Raw genomic sequence first — 10,106 nt, 5'->3', positions numbered from 1 at the left:
AACGAACCGCCTGTTTCTGAACGTACACGTCGGCTTGATGGTGAAAAATACAACGCCGCGAAAAAAGAGATCGAAAAATTAGTAAATGATGGGTATTGCCGACATTCGAGTAGTCCTTGGGCCAGCCCATTGCTACTTAGGAAAAAAAAGGATGGAACCTGGCGGTTGTGCGGGGACTATAGAAAGCTAAGCAGTGCAACAGTGCCCGACAAATACCCGTTACCTCACTTGCACGATTTTTCTGTGGCACTACACCGATGCACTATTTTTACCACGCTTGACTTGTGCCGCGCTTATCATCAAATACCTGTTGCATCGGAAGACGTACCTAAAACGGCCATAACCACGCCTTTCGGGTTATTTGAATTTGTACGTACCCCATTTGGGCTGAGAAATGCTTGCCAGACGTTCCAGCGATACATTAACCGTGCGCTCAGCGGTCTTAACTTTGTTTATGTGTATTTAGATGACATTCTAATTTTCCAAAAACCGCAACGAGCATGTTAGTCATTTTAAAAGTGTCCTGGAACGTCTTAAATCATACGGCTTGCAATTAAATGTTAAAAAGTGCAAGTTTGCCAGCCCGGAGGTTTCTTTTTTAGGTTTCACAATAAACGGCCAGGGTTCCAAGCCTTCTCAGGAGAGCATAGCTGCGGTGGTCAATTTCCCTAAACCAAAAACAGTGGTTCAAATGAGAAGATTTTTGGGTCTGTTAAACGCTTATCGCCGTTGCATTCCGCACGCGGTGGAGAACTACGCCCTTTTAAATGAATACACCTGCGGCAAAGTAAAAAAGAACGACACTCCTACGATACAGTGGAGCGAGGCGGCCAGTTCGGCGTTCGAAAAAGCGAAAAGGGATCTTGCAGACGTGGCGACTATATCTCATCCCTCTGGCAGTTCTGAAATGCGGTTAGTGACTGACGCGTCGGACTTTGCGATGGGCGCAGTAGTCGATCAACACCTCGACGGTGAATAGAGACTGCTTGGTTTTTTTTCGTGCAAATTTTCCCCGGCTCAGTCGCGATACAGTACTTACGACAAATAGTTGACAGCGATTTACGAATCGATTAAATATTTCAGACACATGCTCGAGGGACGGGATTTTTATATATTGACCGATCAGAAACCTCTGATATACGCATTCGATCAAAAATTGGAAAAAGCGTCACCCAGACAGAGTAGGCAACTCTTTTATCTCTCAGTTCACCACTTCGATCAAACACATATCAGGTATCGAAAACCAAGTCGCGGATTCACTTTCACGGATTGACCTCATTCGATTGCCCGTGGAGTTTAACTTGTTGGAATTGTCAAATTTGCAAAGGGCAGATCCCGGATTGGCCGAGTTGTTGGCAAACCCGAGCAAACATTCTCTGAATCTTAAAGGCATCGAATGGAGTCAAGATCATCACCAAGTATATTGTGATTTTTCCGTTAACGCGCTCCGACCGTTCATACCAAAATTATTACGAAGACGTGTTTTCGAATTGTTTCATCGACCTGCCCACCCAGCTGCGCGTGTGACCGATCCAGTTATACGACAACGCTACGTGTGGCCCTCAATGCACACCGACATCAAATCCTGGTGCAGAAATTGCGTAGATTGCCAGGCCTCAAAGATTGCGCGTCATACGAAAAACATGCCCCGGGAAATCGTCGCCCCCGACACACGTTTTTCCCATGTACATATCGATATCGTGGGGCCGTTGCCTAACTGCGATGGTTATATTTATCTCTTGACAATGATCGATAGATTTTCCCGTTGGCCGGAGGCAATCCCTTTAAAAGACATCTCGGCCAGGACCATAATGCGTGCATTCATGGAGCATTGGGTTTCACGTTTCGGCACTCCTCAGACGCTGACCAGCGATCGATAAGGGTCTCAGTTTGAATCGCAGTTGTTTAAAGCACTACTGAGTATGCTCGGTACCCAGCAAATTCGGACTGCGGCTTATCACCCAGCTGCAAATGGTATGATCGAGAGGTGGCATCGCGAATTAAAAAAAGCGTTAATGTGCCACAACGACAAAAACTGGTTGCGCCAGTTGCCGATTGTATTGTTAGGATTGCGCACAGCCGTGCGACTGGACACCGGGGGCTCGCCTGCCGAGTACCTCTACGGAACCATCTTACGTGTACCTGGAGAATTCGTCCTCCACGATGATTTTACCCCCGATCCAAAGTGCTTTCTGGAGGAATTTCGGGAGAGTATGCGGGGGGTTAGACCGGTTCCGGTCGCGCAAAAATATAAAAAACGCGCCTTTTACTATGCAGATTTGCGCACATTCGAGTACGTTTTTATGCGCACCAATCTAAATAAAAGAGCTCTCGAAAGGCCCTACTCGGGACCCTACAAAGTACTTGAGTGTCTGTCCTAGGTGAATTTTAAAATCGATGTAAATGGCCCGCCTAAGGTCGTGACCACAGAATTGTTAAAACCTGCGCACTTTGTATTCGAAAATTCGCAGTGGCAACCATTGCCGGACGAAATTAAGGTACCGAACCTACCCCCAACTATACGCCATGTACTCAAAACTTATTCAGAAAAAAACCTGCAATTAGTCAGAATAAAAAAGTGACTTTTAGCGAGGCGAGTGCAGATGGCTAGCGAACTTATGTAAAAAGTTGTACATATGCGTGCGTAATGTTTGTATGGTGATTAGGTTTAAAAGCGAAAAATCAACATCCGTATGTAAATATCGTTTCTGTCAGGCGTCATCCGAATTTACAGTGTTCAGCAATCTTGATTAGCCCGTATAAGCGTTTAAGCGCTTCAAAAAGAATTCATCGATTTTTTTTACTGGATTACCGGATGGTCGCCTCGGCAGGGACTATTTGCTAGTTAAATGTAAGCGGCCGAGTGAGCAGAAAGTTTTTGATTGTCGTATTGGTACTCAATCTTGTAAATTAATGTTTAAGTTGTTAAGAGCGAAAAAATTGCATTTAAATGTATTGTAAAAAAGTTTGTACTTACAACTACTCTCTCCTCTCAGTTAACATGGTAAATGTATAAAAATTTAAGTTAAATGGTTGGTACAGTATAAGTTTTAAATTACGTTAAAACTTGAAGGGGGCTGTATAGGGACTCCCCCCTACCACATAGCTCAGGGTAGGCTAGAATCACGAGTCTAGCAGAGGAGAGAGAGAGTGGGTTACACACTTGTAGTCAGTCTAACTGCGCCTACCGACTTGAACAGTCGGACCACAGTTCAATAAACGGGAGTACAGCACACGCAATAACGTCTATTTCTTTTGCCCAGGTCATCTCTCCCTTCCTCTCGAGCCAGCGCTCGGAGACAAAATATTTTTTCCGAGGATGCAAGGTTTAAGTTGGTAGCACCTTGCATCTCCGATTCCAGTTCCCAAGTCCAAACCGCTCCCATTCTAAAGCGCGAGAATTTGAATTACAATTTATAGACACTTGAAAAAAAAAAAATGTATAATCATAGGGAAGCCAGTGCAAATTGCATAAGAGAGCAGTAATGTATAATTTATAAATATATTTGTATTATTACTAATACATAACCTAATATTTGATTTCAATGAGGCTCTTTTACCGTCAAGCTTGAATCAGATGAAATCAGACATATTTATATTGTTACCTACGAGGTTGTATCAAAGTTATTGTTGATTCTGTTAATTTCAAGTAATATTTTTATACTTTGGTGTAAAATATTTTCCCTTTACTCAAAAAAACCCAACTTGTAGCGATTAATTTAAAACTTATGTGTGTTTTATAACCACACTTGTTTTCTTGGATGACAAATGGATTGATTGTACGTTTGTATATTAAAGCATATATATTTTTGTTATCAGTACAACAGTCACTGTACCAAATTATACGAAAAATTAAATAGCACAGCATGAAATTTTTATCAGATGTGAAACAAAAACCAAAATCATAAGTAAAGTGGTGTAAAATTTATTTTAAAAAAATATATACATATATAAATATTAGACTGTTACAGGATACGTATTCATGACAAACTGTATCGATTGTAGAACTTAATTGGTTTTAAAATTTTGCAAAGACTACTTGTGTTACTAAAGATGTACATCATTTTGGAGCAAAAAAACAAATTGCACCAAATCTTACATGTAACGACATACTTTTCAAAGAGTCTAACAATACAATTCAATTATATGACATAGAAAATCACATATTCTGTGTTACAAAAAAAAATATATACATATATTAAGTACATCGATCTGTACCGATTTAGTTCTCTTATATTTACATACTATACAAGTCACGCACAACGGGTAAAACGTAAAATGTCCATTTTTGGCAACGTAGTCAACAACATTGGGAGACCACTGCCTTGAAAATATCAAAAAAAATCGGATGCTGGGTCGACATTAAATCTACAAAATCCGGCTTATTGATGATATTCTTCGCATTAGTCGCGATAAACCGAATAGCCCTGTGCCTCAACCTGTCGACGTTGTGTCTATCCGCGAGGATCATGTACTCGACAACGTTGTCGGCGCTCACTTTTTTCACGAGTTTGTCCACACACATCTTTTTCAGCTGCTCGATCTGGTACTTGTCCGCCGCGTACAAAAGGTCAACGGCCACGTCACCCAAACCCTTGACCTCCCCGGTGTACATGAACCGCAGCATTTCCCGCAGAGTTTTGTACTCAATGTCATCGACGTGGATGGTGCTCGTCTTCTGCTCCACCATCAAAGTGCGGAACATACTGGCAAACACCGGACTCTTCACCGCCAGGACGCACCGGTGGGCGTACATCATTTTACCACCAGCCACGACAACCACGTCGCTGAACTGCTCGTTGTCCAGGAGCATCTTGTAGTCGTCGAACGCCTTGGCTTTTTGCCGCAACAGAGCGTACTTCTTCGGGTGTTCGTCCAACTCCTCCCAGTCGCTTCCCGAATCGTCGTCCTCCTCGACATCCGTCGTCAGATAAACGTCGACCTTGTGGAACCAAAACTCCACCATGAACACCTGTGGCCCGGCCCTCGTGTCGAAGCAATCGCACTCCAGCATCGTGGACTCGCTCGACCATTCGGTCCGTGAGAATTGGAAGCTCCGCGTGCCCGTGTTGTTGAGGAACCGCACTTCCACGTCGCCCTCGATTTTTTCCTCGTTTTTCAAATTACAATGCAATATCTGTTCGTATTCCGTTTTTTCGGAAGACTGTGCAAACGGGAACGATTGGGTGGTCAGTTGAAGCTGCCACTTGTAGCCCAGACAAGGGTCCTTGAACACTGGCGACACTACTCTCCCGTTTTGGCTGATGTCGCTCAGGAATACCGTCCACCGGTAGTGGTTCAGTTTCTGACCGATCACGCCGGACGTGCAATCGGTGTCCAAGTTGAATGATGCCATTTTTTTTCTTGTATTGAAGTCGCACTGCACAACCAGTCCTTGGTCAACTGTTTGTTTTGGTATTCTTTGACTGATGCCTTTGCGATGATTTTCAAAAAGTGAATATTCGAGGTGATACTCGTGGAACAGAAAACTATTCTTTGACACTAACTTATTGTGGAGAACATAAGCTACGACTGATGCCTTTGCAATGATTTTCAACGTACAAATGTAACGAAGTGAAAATGGATATTTATCATCGTTCATTTAGTTGGTCGTTAATAGCCAAGTCGGTCTTGGGATTGGTCAGCTACCTGATAAGCGCTTAATGAATTTGGCCCCGGGGCCTTTCTTTTAGACCTCCGCGTGCGCTTTCGCTATGAGGTGGCGTACAAACTTCATGCCATAAATTACGTCAACTGTTAGTCCGAATTCGCTTCTCGACTTTCTAAGCGTTCATCGACAACTTTCTTCATGGCTATACTGATAAATGCACATACTATGCAATCAGCCCAATCGTTATATAAATATAACCCAAATATAGCCCAATATTTGTCACTACTTAATGCAGTTGCTGGCAGGTATAAAAGGCATCCATTAATACTTAAAATAGTGAAAAGAAGTTTTTAAGTTAATATTTAAAATAAATATTGGTAATAAGTTAACGACACAATTTCAATAAATTACATAAACATATTTTTCGGTGTTTAAATGTCTAAATAAAGAGAAGCAGTACAAGTCGTTACTCATCGCTACTTTTGATCCGAGATTACTTAGTATTCAATATTAGGCAGCAACGTAGTGACGTAAAATGAAATGACTCATGGCTTGTTATAGACCACTGACGTTGTTAACACGTAGGAGAAGAAATCGATTTTTAATTTTAATTGTGTTTAACTGTGGTTACATGTAAAACGTATTTCAAGAAAAAAAAATTTCTTAAAAATATTTATGACAAGCCGTTAGAGGGGTTTTTATTAATTGTTGACAGCATCAATTTTATAATTGTAATACATTTATTTTAAATAAGTACAACCTATTTTTTTTAACACACGCACAATTTGGTTTGTGATGTTGTGGCTTGTTAAAAATTCAATGAAAATTATCGACTCACTGATTTGATTTTCTCAGTAAGTTATAAATGGAATATGATACTTTCAAAATCTGCAAACAAAAATGTAATCATGAATTTTATAAATCGAACAATATTGGTAAATACTACGGATGATTTAATTACGGAAATATAAGAAACGAGTGTCAAATGTATTAGGGGACCGCATTTTATTACAATGGGTTTGGCAGCACGCATCATAACTAATACAACACTTTTACGTGAAGAAGTGCTTAGATTTATCCACTTTGTATTACATATGGAACCTTGAAAATTCATACTCTGCAAGATAAAACAACAATCATCACTAAACATTTAACAGGATGGCACTTGCATTTTATAAGAAAAGTATTTAAATTTTATTTTACCATTGCAAACAATAAATTGACAATTTTTTTTTTTTCGTTTGATTCATTAATTTTTTTCTGAATAGTTCCCCCATGACATAAAAAAAGAAAAAAAAAAAAAAAAACTAAATTTATAAAATTTACGACAGAAAAGTAAAACAATTACTTTTTCCTTCATTTTATTTGGAAGAACGAAAAATGCATCCTAACCAGTCAAGAAAGCACATAAACAGAGTAATTAAGAATTATTAATTAATATTTTATCTTTAAGAAGTAGTTTTTAAATTGCAATTCAATAACACGATGTAAAACATATACTAGCCGCTCTATAAACTTCATTCAGTAAATGGCTCTAGGGCTAAACTGCCTAAAGCCTTTATGGTCCTTATAAGCTTGCACATTGGTAAAACTCTAGTTTATATTAATATCTTTTTCCATAAAAACTTTGTAGTGTTTCCTACAAGTAACCAGACCAATCTTTTGTCGACTACTCCATCAGTTGTACCAAGTTTTGCTAAAACAATTGACAAATAAAGGCCGTCAGATTCAATATTCTTGCGAAAAGTTTCAAATATTGGTAAATACAAGATATTCGAAGATAGGCGCATTGGGCTGTTTGCATAGTATGTGCATTTATCAGTATAGACATGAAGAAAGTTGTCGATGAACGCTTAGAAAGTCGAGAAGCGAATTCGGACTAACAGTTGACGTAATTTATGGCATGAAGTTTGTACGCCACCTCATAGCGAAAGCGCACGCGGAGGTCTAAAAGAAAGGCCCCGGGGCCAAATTCATTAAGCGCTTATCAGGTAGCTGACCAATCCCAAGACCGACTTGGCTATTAACGACCAACTAAATGAACGATGATAAATATCCATTTTCACTTCGTTACATTTGTACGTTGAAAATCATTGCAAAGGCATCAGTCGTAGCTTATGTTCTCCACAATAAGTTAGTGTCAAAGAATAGTTTTCTGTTCCACGAGTATCACCTCGAATATTCACTTTTTGAAAATCATCGCAAAGGCATCAGTCAAAGAATACCAAAACAAACAGTTGACCAAGGACTGGTTGTGCAGTGTGACTTCAATACAAGAAAAAAAATGGCATCATTCAACTTGGACACCGATTGCACGTCCGGCGTGATCGGTCAGAAACTGAACCACTACCGGTGGACGGTATTCCTGAGCGACATCAGCCAAAACGGGAGAGTAGTGTCGCCAGTGTTCAAGGACCCTTGTCTGGGCTACAAGTGGCAGCTTCAACTGACCACCCAATCGTTCCCGTTTGCACAGTCTTCCGAAAAAACGGAATACGAACAGATATTGCATTGTAATTTGAAAAACGAGGAAAAAATCGAGGGCGACGTGGAAGTGCGGTTCCTCAACAACACGGGCACGCGGAGCTTCCAATTCTCACGGACCGAATGGTCGAGCGAGTCCACGATGCTGGAGTGCGATTGCTTCGACACGAGGGCCGGGCCACAGGTGTTCATGGTGGAGTTTTGGTTCCACAAGGTCGACGCTTATCTGACGACGGATGTCGAGGAGGACGACGATTCGGGAAGCGACTGGGAGGAGTTGGACGAACACCCGAAGAAGTACGCTCTGTTGCGGCAAAAAGCCAAGGCGTTCGACGACTACAAGATGCTCCTGGACAACGAGCAGTTCAGCGACGTGGTTGTCGTGGCTGGTGGTAAAATGATGTACGCCCACCGGTGCGTCCTGGCGGTGAAGAGTCCGGTGTTTGCCAGTATGTTCCGCACTTTGATGGTGGAGCAGAAGACGAGCACCATCCACGTCGATGACATTGAGTACAAAACTCTGCGGGAAATGCTGCGGTTCATGTACACCGGGGAGGTCAAGGGTTTGGGTGACGTGGCCGTTGACCTTTTGTACGCGGCGGACAAGTACCAGATCGAGCAGCTGAAAAAGATGTGTGTGGACAAACTCGTGAAAAAAGTGAGCGCCGACAACGTTGTCGAGTACATGGTCCTCGCGGATAGACACGACGTCGACAGGTTGAGGCACAGGGCTCTTCGGTTTATCGCGACTAATGCGAAGAATATCATCAATAAGCCGGATTTTGTAGATTTAATGTCGACCCATCATCCGATTTTTTTTGATATTTTCAAGGCAGTGGTCTCCCAATGTTGTTGACCACGTTGCCAAAAATGGACATTTTATGTTTTACCCGTTGTGCGTGACTTGTATAGTATGTAAATATAAGAGAACTAAATCGGTACAGATCGATGTACTTAATATATGTATATATTTTTTTTTGTAAAACAGAATATGTGATTTTCTATGTCATATAATTGAATTGTATTGTAAGACTCTTTGAAAAGTATATCGTTACATGTAAGATTTGGTGCAATTTGTTTTTTGCTCCAAAATGATGTACATCTTTAGTAACACAAGTAGTCTTTGCAAAATTTTAAAACCAACTAAGTTCTACAATCGATACAGTTTGTCATGAATACGTATCCTGTAACAGTCTAATATTTATATATGTATATATTTTTTTAAAATAAATTTTACACCACTTTACTTATGATTTTGGTTTTTGTTTCACATCTGATAAAAATTTCATGCTGTGCTATTTAATTTTTCGTATAATTTGGTACAGTGACTGTTGTACTAATAACAAAAATATATATGCTTTAATATACAAACGTACAATCAATCCATTTGTCATCCAAGAAAACAAGTGTGGTTATAAAACACACATAAGTTTTAAATTAATCGCTACAAGTTGGGTTCTTTTGAGTAAAGGCAAAATATTTTACACCAAAGTATAAAAATATTACTTGAAATTAACAGAATCAACAATAACTTTGATACAACCTCGTAGGTAACAATATAAATATATCTGATTTCATCTGATTCAAGCTTGACGGTAAAAGAGCCTCATTGAAATCAAATATTAGGTTATGTATTAGTAATAATACAAATATATTTATAAATTATACATTACTGCTCTCTTATGCAATTTGCACTGGCTTCCCTATGATTATACATTTTTTTTTTTTTCAAGTGTCTATAAATTGTAATTCAAATTCTCGCGCTTTAGAATGGGAGCGGTTTGGACTTGGGAACTGGAATCGGAGATGCAAGGTGCTACCAACTTAAACCTTGCATCCTCGGAAAAAATATTTTGTCTCCGAGCGCTGTCTCGAGCACGCTTGCCCTACAATCTCTGAGTTCTAACGTCATCTATCGTCACTGTCATGCAAGCCGGAGCTGAAGACTTCCGTCTTGATACTCGTAGCTCGTAGACTCGGCCCGATTGTATTGATCGTTTGCTCCAAATTC

Source organism: Copidosoma floridanum, unplaced genomic scaffold, assembly GCF_036245765.1.
Source record: "Copidosoma floridanum isolate Cflo_tuat_1 unplaced genomic scaffold, Cflo_Japanese_pri ptg000031l, whole genome shotgun sequence".
NCBI classification, from domain to species: domain Eukaryota; kingdom Metazoa; phylum Arthropoda; class Insecta; order Hymenoptera; family Encyrtidae; genus Copidosoma; species Copidosoma floridanum.
This window is presented reverse-complemented; position numbering follows the sequence as displayed.